The following is a 16822-nucleotide window of genomic DNA, read 5'->3' on the forward strand; positions in this document are numbered from 1 at the left end:
AAAAACGACATTAAAATAAAACAAGTTGTTGGGATCGTCAGTGCGACGTCTGCTTTGAAAGCGGTCTCCACGCTAATCCATCTTGTGCAAGCGCCTTCATACGTGCTTAATTACTGCAGTCTATGCCCTCTTGAACGTGACTGCTATTGTCAAATGTTGGTCTCCCTCTACAATTCCGCCCCATCCCCTTCTCATTTCCATTATCAAACTTACTGTTCCTAGATGCCTCAGGATGTGTCCTGTCAACATATGCCTTTTTTTTTAGCCAAGTTACGCCACAGATTTCCTTTTTTACCCAATTAAGTATCTCTTCGTTAGTTATCTGATCTCAGTCAAATTGTCAGAATTATTTTGTAACTCCACATTTCAAAAGCTCTTATTATTTTCTTGTCACAGCTGTCTATTGTACGCGCTTCACTTGTGTACAAGGCTACATTCCAGATAAATATCTTCAAAATGGCTCTGAGCACTATGGGACTTAACATCTGAGGTCATCAGTCCCCTAGACTTAGAACTACTTAAACCTAACTAACATAAGGAAATCACACATATCCATGCCCGAGGAAGGAGTCGAACCTGCGACCGTAGCAGCAGCGGGGTTCCGAACTGAAGCGCCTAGAACCGTTCGGCCACAGCGGCCCCTTCAAAAAGTCTCCCTAACTTTATATTTGATTTCGAGATTAACAAAATTCTCTTTGTCAGAAAGGATTTTCTTCAGTTTGCACTTTATATCCTCTCTACTTTTGTCACCGTCAGTTATTTTCCTGCCCCAATTGTGAAGCTCTGTTACTACTTTTAGTGTTGCATTTTCTAATTTCATTCTCTCAGCAACGCTTGATTGAATTCAGTTACACTGCACATTGACCTTGATTTACTTTTCTTTATGTTCACCTTATAACCTCTATTCAAGACACCATACATAAATGTTCCTTCCAAGTCCTTTGCCGTCCCTGACAGAATTTAAGTCTCATTGGCAAATTTTAATGTTTTTATTTCTTCTCCCTGAACTGTAATTTCCTTTCAAAATTCCCTTTGGTTTCTTGAACTGCAAGCTCACTGTCTTACTCTCTCCTCAATAACTCCCTTCCTTTAATGTAATTCGACTGTTAAACTTGTAGTCTAGCTTCCGCACAAGATGCAGATAACCTTTCGCTCCCTGTTACTTTCAGAATTTCAAAGAGTGTATTCCAGTCGACATTGTCAAACTATTTCTCTAAACCTACAAATACCATAAATGTATGTTTACGGTTTTCAAATCTCTCTCCCAAGATAGGTCGTAGCATCTACTAGTCTTCCCACTTTTTACTAAATAATTTGCAATTTTTTTTATTTTGCAATCGTAACATATTAGACTCGTCATTTGGTAATATTCCTTCTTTGGGATTGGGATTATTATGTCCTTACAGAAGTCTGAGGGTATTTTGTCTGCATACTTAACTGAACAGTTTTTTCATAGTTGGTTCTCAAAAGCATTTCAATAATTCGGAGGGAATGTAGACTACTCCCGGTGCCTTGTTCCGACTTGGGTCTTTCGTAGCTATGTCAATTCCTTCTCTTATTATCATATTTCTTAACTCATCTTCATTTACTTCTTAATCCCTTTTCATAATATTGTCTTCCATTTCATTTCCTTTGTACAGATTTTCTGTACTTTCCTTCTACCTTACAACATTCCTTTCTTTGCTTAGGGCTGCCTTTTCCACCTGAGCTCTTGATATTCATACATGTGCTTCTCTTTTCTCCACCTGTTTCATTAATTATCTTGTAGGAGGGTTTCTTTTTACAATTCCATAGTAGTCGAATGACTATAGGTGTTAACATTACAGCTTTACTTTTATCCTCTAGCCATCCCCGCATTTCCAGTTTTTTCTTCGAGTCAAACTAATTTTTCAGGCGTCTGCATTCCCTCTTGCCTTGTTCGTATGCTGCATTCGTACATGTTCTCCTTCCATCAGTTACATTCAATATCTTGTGCTCTTACTGGGTCTTGTCGTTTTGCCTGGATGTCCCTCTGATGCCATCACTATTTCACTCCTATCCATTATTTTTTATCGCAGTCCTTTCACCTATTTCAGTCATTCGTTGCCCAATGCTACCTTGGACGCTCTCAACAAGCTCTGGTTGTTAAGACTTACTTATACCCCACATCTTTAATTTCCCACTTTCCTGCAGTTTCAATGTGCAATTCATCACCAGTAAATTACAGTCAGAAATCATATATACTCATAGAAAAGTTTTGTTGTTTCTTTCGTGACATTTATCGAACGAAATGTGTAAGCGATTAAAGTGCGCTTTGTGCAAAATACCACCTTGGGGTTTTCGCTTTTATTCCTTTCTCGGAGTCTATCTTCTCCAACTATTTTTCATTTTCTTCCTCTTCCTACAACTGGATTCTAGTCGCTACTCAAAATTAAATTTTCGTCTCCCTTAATGAACTGAATAATTTCTTACAGCTCATTATTCATTGTTTAAATAACTTCATTATATTTGTCTTAATTATTCTTCTATGTATCTCGGCTACCGTAGTGCGTCCACTATTCTGTTCATAGTATTTGACTCTCATTCGTGTTTTCTTATTCATTATTAGTCCTATACCTGCATTGTCCCTATTCGTCCCTGTCATCTCGTTTCACTGATTATCAGTATGTGTAACTTCAACCTGTCAATTTTTTCAAGTTTCCTAATCTGCCTTTCCACCTAAGGGATTTAACATTTTAGACCCTGCCCATCAGAACACTTGATACGATTTTTTGAAGAAAAATTCCTCGTGGGTACTTTCCGTCCCAAGACAGATTATGGAAACAGTTTACCTGGAGAATATTTTATTAAAGACGGTGCCATCACAGTTATATCATGCAGCAGTGTTGTGCGTCATCGAGATAAAAAAATGAAACAAAACGCTGTTAAAATAAAAAAAACTGAGAAAAGGAAAACAGTCAAATATTTTCTGAAATGATTTGCCCCAAAGTAAGAAATAAAACAGATTAGAGAAACATTTGATGCGCATTTGAATGATGCTCGAAATCTCGAAATCATCTACAGATAATAAGGTGCATATGGAGAAATTAAAGTTCGATGTTTAACTTAGAATTTTGAAGAGTACTAGAGGTACTAGTGGTTTATGTAGGCCATGCAATCTGCTGTAGTGTGATTTTGAGTTCATTCAACGGTGCGTCATATGCGTGTCTAAACTATTTTATTCCTAGCTCTTAGACGTATCATTTCCCAGTTTTTAAACTTTTTTTTAATTTTCAAGTTTTGTTCATAATACATGATACCCATTTGTCCAATTAGCATTCTTCATATGGCTATGAAAACTCGGACAAAATTTTTCCCTCAAATTACTAATTAAAGTCTTCTTAGTTACCTTATTACCTTCAAGTAAATAAACCTTTTCTTTCCAATACTAGACATCACGCTGGTTTATTTGATACCCCATTTATTCACATTCCACTCTTCGTTTGGGTGTGAAATTACTATGATTGGTTCCAAGCGATAATATGTTTTTACAAACCTAGACCTTACGCTGGTAAATGTAATACCCCTTTTGTCCATTTCCTATTCTTAGTTTGGTTATGAAACTTCGGGCAAAAAACCAATGTGTTATTATTAGGCAGTCTCATTTTTGCCCTGCTCATGAAAATTCGGGACAAAATCCATTGTGTTATTACTAGGCAGTCTTGTTTTCGCTGTACTCATAACGATTTATGGAAAAATAATGGCGTAGATTCCCCTTGCTTCCAGTTGTTCTCAGTACCAACGTGGGTATTCCATATTGGCTAATGTTACAAGGACAGATCAGTAAATGAACCCCTTAGATGTGGTGACACCTTCGGTACAGCTACAAGTATCGATCAAGCATGCAAAGAATCCTAAAGCGGCAAAGTCCTTGGGTCGTGGGGACGCAATAAAAAATGTAACATTTATGTATCTTCACAAAGCACATTTAATATGGTTCAAACGTCAAAACTGGTGAGAAAGCTCTACGCCAATAGTCCAGTAGTCACAGTTTGTGAATAAATACTTCGAAGCTGCGACTTCTGACAGGAATTAAGAACGATGATTTCTTTTAGTGTCTAACATTCCTGCAGTCAATGAAAACTAAAACAGGCGAAGAAGGTGAATCCTTGAAAAAGCTGTAGACGTTATAAATGACTATGTGAGCAAGCAGAGCTATCTTCACTAGGCGGATAGTTTACAGGCGCCCTTTACACAACAGCAACTTGATGAAAGGGTGTGTTGTTTCATTAGAGATTCTCATAGGACTTAACGTTTCCGATAATAAGAAGTGAATGCTTATGTGGAAATGCTGCAATGTTTTGAGGCACCTACACTGCAAAATATTGCGCAAGTACACCAAAGCCAGTTTCAACACGCCGATGGACATCGCACAATGCAAACTTGTCAAAGACAGCTGTATGGGAATAATACAATAACCTTTTCTTATTAGTACCTGATGAATTTTCCGTCTTCCCTGAACACTATTGTGATCCTTTCTTAAGAAGCGGTGTCTGTTCTACGCAGATTGAAATAGAATAATAATTCTCACGAAATCTGTGGCATGTAATCTTATCAGGTGCACAAAGGATTTGGGGAGCATATTGTGAGATTACATGAATATTTGCGTAGAAAAGGATTCTGTCTAGAAGACGTAATTTTCTAAATCTGGTGATTCGGATTGTGTTGTGGTCTTCAGTCAGTAGACTGATTTGATGCCCATCTCCACACTAGTGTATACCGCGAAGAGCTTCATCTCGGAATAACTGCTACAACCTACATCTATTTTCATCTGATTAGTGTATTTATGCCTTGGTCTCCATCTGCAGTTTTTATCCCTCAAATTTCCCTCCGTTTCCAAGTTGGCAATTCCTTGATGCCTCAGGATGTATTCTGTCAACAGATCCGTTCTTCTGGTCAATTTAAGGTATAAATTATTTTCCGCAGTGCGTTTCGGTACCTCCTCATCAGGCACTCGACCTACCTATCTAATATTCAGCATTCTTATATAGTACCACATATCACAATCTTCTATTCAAATCTTGTCTAAACTACTAATTTTCCACCCTTCACTTCTGTACAGGGCTACTCTCTAGACCAATACTTTCAGGAAAGACTTTATAGCACTCAAATTTATACTAGGTGTTAAAAATTTCTTCCTTTTTGCAGAAATGTTTTTCTTACTACTTCCATTTCTGCATTTTATATCCTCTGTACTTCGCCCACCATCAGGTATTTTCCTTTGCAAATAACGAAACACATCTACTAATGCTAAAGTCTCATTTCCCCACCAGTTTCCCTCAGCATCGTTCGATTTCAATCTACTACATTCCGTTAGCCTGGTTTTACTGTTGTTGGCCATCATCTTATAACCTCAATTCAAGAGAAAATCCAAACCGTTCAGCTGCTCTTCCAAGTTCAATGCAGTCCCTTACAGAATTACAATGTTACCAGATAACCTCAACTTTTTATATCTCTAAGCTTTAATATCTTGATAACTTTAAGCTTTAATTCCCTTGCAAAATTTCTCGATTCTTTCCTTTACTGCTTGCTCAGAAAACAAACACATCTAAAATTATACTCTTCAAAGCACTGTGAAGTGCATGGCCGTGGGTAAGTCGCATTGTACCAGTTATTAGGTTTTTTCCGCTCATTTCACGTATCGAGCGCGGAAAGAACGATGGTTTAAATCCCTCAGTGCGTGTTGTAGTTAATCTAACCCTTGTCCTCACGATCCCTACGGGAACAATATGTCGTAAGTCGTAATATAATCCTACAGACATAATTTAAAACCATTTCTAAAACTATGTAAGTAGGCTTTCTTGGGACAGTTGACGCCTTTCTTCAAGAGTCTGCCAGTTCAGTTTCTTCGACATCTCCGTGACACTCTCCCACGGGTCAAACAAACTCATGACTATTCGCACTGCCCTTATCTGTATACTTTCAGTATCCCATGTTAGTCTTATTTGGTACAGATCCCACACACTTGACTAATAATCTATGATGGGTCACACTTGTGATCTGCTAAACAATCTCCCTTGGAGACTGACTGCAATTCCAGAACATTCTACCAATAAAGCGAAGTGTACAATCTGCTTTACCCACGACTGAGCCTATGTGATCATGCCATTTCATATGTCCACACAGCTCTACACCCATGAATTTGTATGAATAGGTTCATTCCAACTGTGACTCATTGTTATAGCTTTTCCGTTTTGTGTAGTGTAAAATTTTACGTTTCTGAACATCTAAAGCAAGTTGCTAACTTTTACACCACTTTGAAATATGAAAAACAACATCCAACTGAATATTTAAGCAGCTTCTCTAAGACGGCACTTCATTACAGATAACTGCGAAACCTACAATAAGCTTGAGGTTACTATTAATATTTTCCCCACGGTCAGTAATATACCAAATGAACAGCAAGGATTCTGATACATTTCTCTTGAGCACACCTGAAGTTACTTCTGCATCTGTCGCTGACAATATGCTGCGTCCTCCCTATCAAAATATCGCCGCTCCAGTTACAAAAATGGTTCAAATGGCTCTGAGCACTATGGGACTTAACATCTTAGGTCATCAGTCCCCTAGAACTTAGAACTAATTAAACTTAACTAACCTAAGGATATCACACACATCCATGCCCGAGGCAGGATTCGAACCTGCGACCGTAACAGTCCCGCGGTTCCAGACTGCAGCGCCAGAACCACACGGCCACCACGGCCGGCACTCCAGTTACAACCTTCTCTTGACTCCCCATAAATTGTACTTTTGATAATAAGCTTGCATGTCGTACCGAGTCAAATGTTTTTCGGAAATCGTGAAGTACTGCATCTACCTGAGTATCTTGATCCCATGCTTGCGCATGTCTTGTGAGAAAAAAAAGAGTTGGATTTCACTTAATCAGTGTTTCCGGAAGCCATGCAGGTTGGCATGAACGAGGTGATTCTGTTCGAAATACATCATTACGTTTGAGGTTAGAATATGTTCTAATATTCTACAACAGATCAGTGTCAAAAATTCTGGACGGTAGTTTTGTGGATCACTTCTACTACCCTTCTTGTAGACAGGTGTCACCTGTGCTTCCCTCCAAGTACTGAGTACGGTTTATTGTACGAGTTCTACGACACATTACAGTTAAAAGAGGAGCTAACTCAGCCGCAAATTCAGTGTAAAATCTGGCAAGTATTCCATCGTGCCCTGGAGCTTCGTTTAATTTTAGGTATTTCAGCTGTTTCTCTACGGCACTGACACTAATAGCTATTTCACTCATCTTCTCCGTGGTAGGAGGTTTAAATTGGAACAATTCTTCTGGGTTTCCCTTGTAAAGGGACATTTGAAAACAGAGATAAGTATTTCTGCTTTTGCTTCGCTATACTCAATTTCAGTTCCCCTCTCTTCTGTGACTGACTGGACACTAACTTTCTTGCCACTAACATCTTTTACATAGACGAATATCTCTTTGGGTTTTGTGAAATCACATTTGAAAATATTCTGCTACAGTAGCCATTAAGCGCTTCACGCATTGCTCTCTTGACAGACGAATACATTTCATTCAGCGCCTCTATCTACAGTTCTGTGCTTTGTTTTCACCCATTATCCAGTAGTCTCTGTTTCTTTAGAAGTTTGGTCTCAATAACAGTATACCATGGAGGTCCCTCCATTAATGAACTGTTCTACTGGGTACATATCTAACCAGTGCTTCGTCAAGTATTCTTTTAAACCAGCCACAGCTACTCTTTGCGCTCCTGTGCCACGCTATACGTTTCTAGTTCCTCATTGAGGTATGACTCTGCAGCCTTTTTATCCAATCTTATCAACGTGTAAATCCTTCTACTTTGTTCTTAGGTAATCACTGCTGCCATAGCTGCCCAATGGTCACTGACGCCAGTTCCAATGTGGACATAGTTTCCATCTGTACCTATTAGATCTAACATATTTTCATCATGACTGGGGTTCCGAACCATCTGCTCTAAGTAGTTTTCAGAGGGCGCACGCAATAATGCTTTCAGTATGTCTTGTTGTGGCCACCACTATAAAAACTATAATTTTCCCAGTTGACTGTTGTACGATTAAAGCCTCATCCAATGATACATGTTGAATAATATCGGGGATAAACTACAACCCCATCTCACACCCTTCTCAATCACTGCTTTCCTTTCGTGTCCTTCAACTCTTAAAACAGCAGTCTGATTTCTGCATAAACTATAATCTTTCCCTGCGACCTTTGCGAACTTCAGAATTTCAAAGAGTATATTCGAGTGAAAACCTTCTGGCTGTAAAACGAAAATTACTGTGTCCCTGCTCGTATTAATAAGCTTGTTCATTGATCCATTTCTGTTAGGATCTTCAAAAGCTCATCTATTGTCATTGTGAGATCTTTCGATATTTTTATGTTGATTATGATTCCGAAAGCACTGTTACATAACGCACAATCTCAAAGAGTTAAATGTTTATCCACATGTCTATTTGCATCCTCCCTGTCTTCTGCAAATCCGCGTTTGTCATGTAACTCATAATTACGTTATAGAAGTACTCTGTAGCACAGTACATTCCACCGCCTTTATTAATGCACCTGGGTACTGAATTTTCGGAGGTCAAAAACACTACACAAGTGAGCATTAGCACAGTAGTTTGTACCAATGCACAATGGCAATGGAGTGCCGGTTTTTACTTGTAAATTCCTGTACTTCTAATCTTTGAGCATAAAGTAATGTAACATATTTTTTCATAGTTTATTTATGAATTTCATTATTCTTCTGTTATCGTATAAACATATTTCAGTACAAGGTTATATATCTTTATAAAAACGATATTTGTACAGCTATAAGCTCTCCCTGATGTTTTTTGGACTACCTCTTTAGTCTCTGAGGATGGTCTGGAAATCCGAAATCAGTCACAACGATCTATAAAATAAATATTATTGTGGAGTATAAACACAATGTATTTCATATTTTAATATGTCTGTGCTCCTCCAAGTACTGACAGAATATTCTATAAATATGTCTTTGATCTCTGCTATAGTTTTATAGGTCGAAATTGCCTCTCGTTCCCACAGTTACTGAAACAGTAATTACTGAAGATATGTTCTAAAGTTATTTCCTGCATATGTCAGTTGTTTCCTGCTTATATCAATTGTTTAATAATTATATCTTTAGCACTATGAAAAATTCATCTTTGTTCACATCATGTACAAAAATATCTGTGAAGGGTTTACAAACATGTATTTGCGAATGTGCCTCTTGAATGAAGTGGTATGTCTGAAAACGTTGGAGGAAAAAACTTATGCTGTAGCTAAAACGTGAAAAACGCTTGTCTTGGATTATTTGGTAAGTTTACACTATTCATCTTTTCCACTATTTCGTACATAGTTTCCGCGTCTGACCTACGAAATTCGTAACCTAACATCAAACCTTTTCGTGACAGGAATATACATTTCATCTCATTCAAGAGAACAGATAAAGCACGTATTAGGACGAAGATGGGCCCACAGGGTCCGAAATGCATCGTGTACTGAAAAAAAACACGAAAAATTGTGACCTCAGGCCTTTTTTAAATTCATACCTCGAGTGTAAATCCTATGACTGTGTGTCGATTTTTCTTAAGTCTTGCTTCCATTATTCAACGCAGCGTCACGACTGACTCTCTGATGCCTGTACTTCTCTTAAATCCAGTCTGATAGTTATCTAACAGCTCCTCAGTTTTCTTTTCCATTCTTCTGTATATTATTCTTTTCACCAATCTGGATGCATGAGCTGTTAAGCTGATTGCTGTCTTTGGAGTTATATCAATGATATTTTTTTCGAAAGACTGATGTGGTGTCGATAGGCTCATAGATTCTACACACAGAATTCAACTTGCCACTTCACTTGCCCCAGTCATTTTAGAAATCTCTTCTGCTTTGTTTGAACTCAAGCCTCCCTCCCCCCACAGCCCTTTCAAATTCTGACCTCTACTACTGTGACCTATTTCTTCAACATCAACTCCAATTTTTTCTTCTATCACGTCGTCAGAAAATTCTTGCCGCCTTACAGAAGCTTCAATTAACTGTTTTCTTCTGTCTCTTCTCTCCATTGCGTTCAACAGTGGAATGCTCTTTCTAGAGAGATCCTCTCCTCTTCAACTGGATTAGCCGCTGTGGAATTCTTTATCCCAGTATCCCCATCTTTAACAAACTTCAAAGTGTCTTACCATTTTTCAGTACTTCAGTATCCCACTTCCTTCCACACTGATTCTTCTGGACAATTCTCTTAAATATCAGTTTATTCTTCTTAGTTACTAAATTGTTATCTGCGTCCATATATGGTCCTGCATGAGCCTTACAATCCAATAATTGATTTTGAAATCTCTGTGTGGCGGTGATGTAATGTAGCCGGAATCTGTCCGTATCTCTGGGTCTTTCCCAAATATGCCCCCTCCTCTTTTGAGTCTTGAAGAGAGTATCTGCTACAACTAGCTGACATTTATTTCAGAGCTCAGTTAGTCTTTCCCCTCTGTTATTTCTACTACCAAACCCATACACTTCCGTAACTCCTCCTTCTACTCCTTCTGTTACAAACACATTCCTATGCTCCCGATTATTAGATTTTCATCTCCCTTTACATAATGAATGACCCGTCCATCGTCGTCATAATTATAATATCTCTATCTCTTCATCTTCCGCTTTCGACGTCAGCATGTATACCTCAACTACTGTTGTCGGCGTTTGTTTGCTATCAACTTAACAGGTCGCAGTGACTCACTTTCTGTTCTGATTTCCTGTTCATAACGAATCCTCCTGCCGTTATACTATTTGCTGCTGCTGTTGGTATGACTCTATATTCGTCTGACTAGAAATCTTTATCATCTTTCCATTTCACTTCACTGACCGCTCTATATCTAAAACGAGTCCTTTTCAGATTTTCTAGCTTCCCTACCACGTTCAGATTTCTGACGTTTCACGCTCCGACGCCCAAAATTTTACCCTTTCGTTGTTGACTTCATCTTTTCCTCATGGTCATTCCCAGCTGGAAGTTCCCTCCCGTAATCAGAACTGGGGACTAAACCGGAATCTTTTGCCAATGTAGAGATCATCAAGACACTTTTCAGATTACAGGCCACATGTCCTGTGGATATACCATATGTGTCTTTAATGCAGCAATTTCCGTCGTCATCGTAATCCTCATGCTGTCATCATTGCTGACGTATATAGTATAAATTACGAAATAATTAGTTTCGTGTGTACAGTAGCGAAACATCACATATAGGGCAAGTAGGGTGCAACGTTTGTTACGCTGAATCATCCTTCTGCCATTGTTACACAATATTGTATAATTCTATAAATACACTCCTGGAAATTGAAATAAGAACACCGTGAATTCATTGTCCCAGGAAGGGGAAACTTTATTGACACATTCCTGGGGTCAGATACATCACATGATCACACTGACAGAACCACAGGCACATAGACACAGGCAACAGAGCATGCACAATGTCGGCACTAGTACAAATGGTTCAAATGGCTCTGAGCACTATGGGACTAAACTGCTGAGGTCATTAGTCTCCTAGAACTTAGAACTAGTTAAACCTAACTAACCTAAGGACATCACAAACATCCATGCCCGAGGCAGGATTCGAACCTGCGACCGTAGCGGTCTTGCGGTTCCAGACTGCAGCGCCTTTAACCGCACGGCCACTTCGGCCGGCTGCACTAGTACAGTGTATATCCACCTTTCGCAGCAATGCAGGCTGCTATTCTCCCATGGAGACGATCGTAGAGATGCTGGATGTAGTCCTGTGGAACGGCTTGCCATGCCATTTCCACCTGGCGCCTCAGTTGGACCAGCGTTCGTGCTGGACGTGCAGACCGCGTGAGACGACGCTTCATCCAGTCGCAAACAAGCTCAATGGGGGACAGATCCGGAGATCTTGCTGGCCAGGGTAGTTGACTTACACCTTCTAGAGCACGTTGGGTGGCACGGGATACATGCGGACGTGCATTGTCCTGTTGGAACAGCAAGTTCCCTTGCCGGTCTAGGAATGGTAGAACGATGGGTTCGATGACGGTTTGGATGTACCGTGCACTATTCAGTGTCCCCTCGACGATCACCAGTGGTGTACGGCCAGTGTAGGAGATCGCTCCCCACACCATGATGCCGGGTGTTGGCCCTGTGTGCCTCGGTCGTATGCAGTCCTGATTGTGGCGCTCACCTGCACGGCGCCAAACACGCATACGACCATCATTGGCACCAAGGCAGAAGCGACTCTCATCGCTGAAGACGACACGTCTCCATTCGTCCCTCCATTCACGCCTGTCGCGACACCACTGGAGGCGGGCTGCACGATGTTGGGGCGTGAGCGGAAGACGGCCTAACGGTGTGCGGGACCGTAGCCCAGCTTCATGGAGACGGTTGCGAATGGTCCTCACCGATACCCCAGGAGCAACAGTGTCCCTAATTTGCTGGGAAGTGGCGGTGCGGTCCCCTACGGCACTGCGTAGGATCCTACGGTCTTGGCGTGCATCCGTGCGTCGCTGCGGTCCGGTCCCAGGTCGACGGGCACGTGCACCTTCCGCCGACCACTGGCGACAACATCGATGTACTATGGAGACCTCAGGCCCCACGTGTTGAGCAATTCGGCGGTACGTCCACCCGGCCTCCCGCATGCCCACTATACGCCCTCGCTCAAAGTCCGTCAACTGCACATACGGTTCACGTCCACGCTGTCGCGGCATGCTACCAGTGTTAAAGACTGCGATGGAGCTCCGTATGCCACGGCAAACTGGCTGACACTGACGGCGGCGGTGCACAAATGCTGCGCAGCTAGCGCCATTCGACGGCCAACACCGCGGTTCCTGGTGTGTCCGCTGTGCCGTGCGTGTGATCATTGCTTGTACAGCCCTCTCGCAGTGTCCGGAGCAAGTATGGTGGGTCTGACACACCGGTGTCAATGTGTTCTTTTTTCCATTTCCAGGAGTGTATAACTTTTATGGTGCGCTGAAGGTAACATATACCATTGAACCCAGATTGAATCTACGCTTCGGTTCAACTATCACTCGACATTGTGTGTGTTTTAGCGATTCCTTACACTCAGACACCACATCAGAAATACAAAGCACAAACAATTAAAACAAAGAGGAGAAGGAAACTTACTGGCAGATCTAAACTATGTGCCGGACCGGGTCTCGAATTCGGGACCTTTGCCTTTAGTGGGAAAGTAAGTGCTCTACCAGCTGAGCTACCAGAGTACGAGTCATGAATCGTGTCCTGAAATACATACAAGTACATGACTAGCATTCCTGGAAGAAAGGAAACTTTGGAAATGTGACTTAGCCACAGCCCGAAGGACTGTTTCCAGAATGAATTTTCACTCTGCAGTGGCGTGTGCAGATTTCAGTCTGCCAGGAAGTTTCATATCTGCGCACGCTCCGCTGCAGAGTTAAAAATTCTGTCTGGAAAAAAGAGGACAATCGCAACCAACTGCTATTCCAGATATTCAAGTTTAAGTCATTTTGTGACACGATGGAAATCCGGGCACATAAATAATTGGGTCACAATTATCCAGTCAATAAGCACTCCTTGAAGATACAGTAGAAACTAATGGTCGGAAATGAACATTTAGATTTACACTGTCTACACAACATATATCTTACAAGAACAACTTAATCTCACAGTAACTGTTCAAAAAGACAATTACCAGTTCCAAAGCATTAATTATAAGACAACATACTGAAAGAACTGAACTCTTGGTTCAAAATCATATAGTTCCATTGTTTGCACATATGTTGTTTATGATAGGTATGTAACTTATGATGCACCGGTACTTGCCCCATTCTGTTCTTCGAAAGCTGCTTTTATGGATAAGTCAGCGGGAGCTTATTAATTATCTACTCCGACACGATTGAATCATCGTCTCGATTCCGGCCATACAAACAATTCTTCGTCGGAACATTCCGCCAGCTGTCTGTGATGTATAGACTCGTTTCTCAGAAGTTTCATACTTGGCTCCAAATTTCTACCAATTAGGACAATGAATGATGTGAAACTTTTCTGTATATATTGGTTTTGCTTACCGGGCACTGTACCCAGCCGAGCCGTACACTTAATACAAGCCCATGTAATGAGTACCGCTCCATCATCGTCAACCAGTTATAAAATATAAATTCTACAGTGGACACACCAAAACCCCATGTGTGTTGTTCTTCAAACAAGTGGCACCCTCCACGTTGATTGTTATGAATCAGTATACTCATTCGCGTCTGACAGGTGTCTCTCATTCAAAAGCTTGCATGCCTTAAACAGTCGTCTCTGACCATTAGTTCCTGATCGCAAAACACTTAGCTTAGGATTCACCGCCGTCTGAGTAGCTTTAACTGTAGAGGTTGAGACACGTTGTTGAAGTAATGCTAAGTACACGACATGTGAATGCTCAGTATGGTGTAGAGACTGAAAACCCGGGAATAGTTGGAGCAGAAACTTGTGGACTCTCTTCTCAACGAATTGTAGCCATTTTCAAAGCTAGAGTTGGCGGATGAATTTTTCGTCCAAAAAGAACGGCATCATGAGGCCTGTAACTGTTGAGAAATATAAATAAAACTTTCTGCTTCACTCATTTACTTTGTATCACTACTCGTTTCGATGGTTCACACCCACATTTCTAGCTGGAGAATTGTTTAGTTACAAAGCTCATGAAAAAAACTGTTTTTTACAAGAAGCACTTTAAAAATTAAAAAAACTTGAATTTGTGAGAGTAAATTTTACTTACAGAGGAACTATAATCGTAAAATGTCTGCGTACTGCTACTTGCAATATGTCCTTACCACTGTACATAATGTTTACATCTGCATTCAAAGATGTTATGAAATGTTCAAATGTGTGTGAAATCTTATGAGACTTAACTGATAAGGTCATCAGTGCCTAAGCTTACACACTACTTAACCTAAATTATCCTAAGAACAAACACCCATGCCCGAGGGAGGACTCGAACATCCGCCGGGACCAGCCGTACAGTCCATGACTGCAGCGCCCTAGACCTTTCGGCTAATCCCGAGCGGCAAAGATGTTATACATGTTAGAGATATAAGCTATATGACATCTTTGAAGTGACGCCGCTGAGGAGGAAAGGAGAAAGTTTGTGGCCTTTCCAATCTGTAGTTGATAGCTCGAGAAGATTTTCCGGCCTCTGAAGACGTATAACATCAAGTTAGTCTTCGGCCCCAGCTAAGTTACGCCGATTCGAGGTTCCTGTGAAAATGTAGGCCTCAGACCTCCATGTCTCTCAGTGCGGACATTGTTACGTCGGACAGACCGCGTGAGCAACAGAACAAGATAGTGTGTTCGACGACACACTTATATTATCACTAGGGATAACGGTTTCTAAGATAGTGCAACAAAAAAAGCCGCAGAGATCAAAATATGTAGTAATATTCTGAGATTAAAGCGGCTGTGACAGATACGGGATGAAAACATTTCCGTATACGGCGGTGAACTGAGCAGTACTGTCGTCACAATTGGTACCACAGCTCTAACAGACCAACGCCAACAACCACACGGTAGTCAGTTACCACGACTAAGGTCGACCTAAAACAAATGAAAACTAATGATTGGTTTACGTTGGTTCTCCTCCATTATCATTTTAAAATCAATAATCATGCTTATACATGCACTCAAGAACAACGTTCGAATTAAACATTTGTTTCTATAGTTTGCAACGATACACCTTCATACTACTAATGATGACGGATTCGATGAAAAGGTTTTACACGGATCGTAGCATCCTCAAGCACTCTATTTGGTAGTCAACCGGAGGAAAATGCTTTGTTACCGCAGTGAATGTTATTCAGCTGAGACAGACAAAGTATCAAGATGTCGCCAAAGAACGGAAAACGGAAATACAAAACTAACGCAAATGCGAAACTAAATCAAATGTCTGACAGAAAAGTGTGTGAAAGAGAGAGATCTGAGACGTGTTGGAAATTCTCTAAAGGCGCACAAACAAACTACAAATAAATTAGCAAAACTTGTAGCTGTGTATCATTGCAGATCCACTTGGCAGAATATTAGCAATGGAGGCTACAGATTAGTACTGTCAATGTAGTATGTAATATGGAAAAAATAACTCATCCGTTAATATTATCGACTCTACTTATCTGCTCAGAGTTCAACTTAAGTACAATAACGTACACCAAGGTAATGGTCGTATAAACCGAAGTGATTACACAGGTCTGCAAAAAAATATTTTTTTTAAAAGTTGTTTGAAATTTGATACTGACAATTATGTACTTTACAGAGCTGATTTCAAAAATACAATCCGTTTTTTCTATCACGTCAGGTTTCTCACAAAAAAGGGAGTATTATTGGGTATAATAACAAAATTTAAGCAATTTATCACATTTTTCCAACGTTATAAAATTTTATTTTATTTATAATTCATGTCCTAAACTACATTTCCACTACACTTCCCTTTCTCTTTAAGCTCATAAGTCCTTATAATAACGCTTTCGATTTCTGTTGAAGCTTCTTTTATTGCTTTTCCGGCTGTGGACTCGTTGAGGATCATCACTTTTTATCATCCAGCAGTAGTACGCTATCATGTTGACGTTCCATCTTGCTTAATATCTTCTTTCCATTTCTTTGATGTCTTGGTGGAATCTTTCGCCCTGCTCTTCACTTACATCTCCAAGGTTTGCAGGGAAGTAGTCAAGATGTGAGTGGAGAAAATGAACTTTAATGCTCTTGTTACAGCCCAGCTTCTTCAAGTTGTCGAGCATGTCTGCGACGATTGTCTTGTGGTTTGGATCTCTTTTGTTTCCTAGGAAACCGGTAACAACTAGTTTAAAAGATGTCCA

At 40.4% G+C, this 16822-nt stretch overlaps 1 protein-coding gene across 1 annotated transcript in view; it reads left to right on the forward strand.

Annotated features, from left to right (window-relative positions):
• Nucleotides 1-16822, forward strand: part of LOC124798964 (neuronal acetylcholine receptor subunit alpha-7-like) — a 347863-nt gene that overhangs the window by 58528 nt on the left and 272513 nt on the right. The gene's annotated exons all lie outside the window — the stretch shown is intronic.

The sequence above is a fragment of the Schistocerca piceifrons genome, chromosome 5, assembly GCF_021461385.2.
Source record: "Schistocerca piceifrons isolate TAMUIC-IGC-003096 chromosome 5, iqSchPice1.1, whole genome shotgun sequence".
NCBI lineage: Eukaryota > Metazoa > Arthropoda > Insecta > Orthoptera > Acrididae > Schistocerca > Schistocerca piceifrons.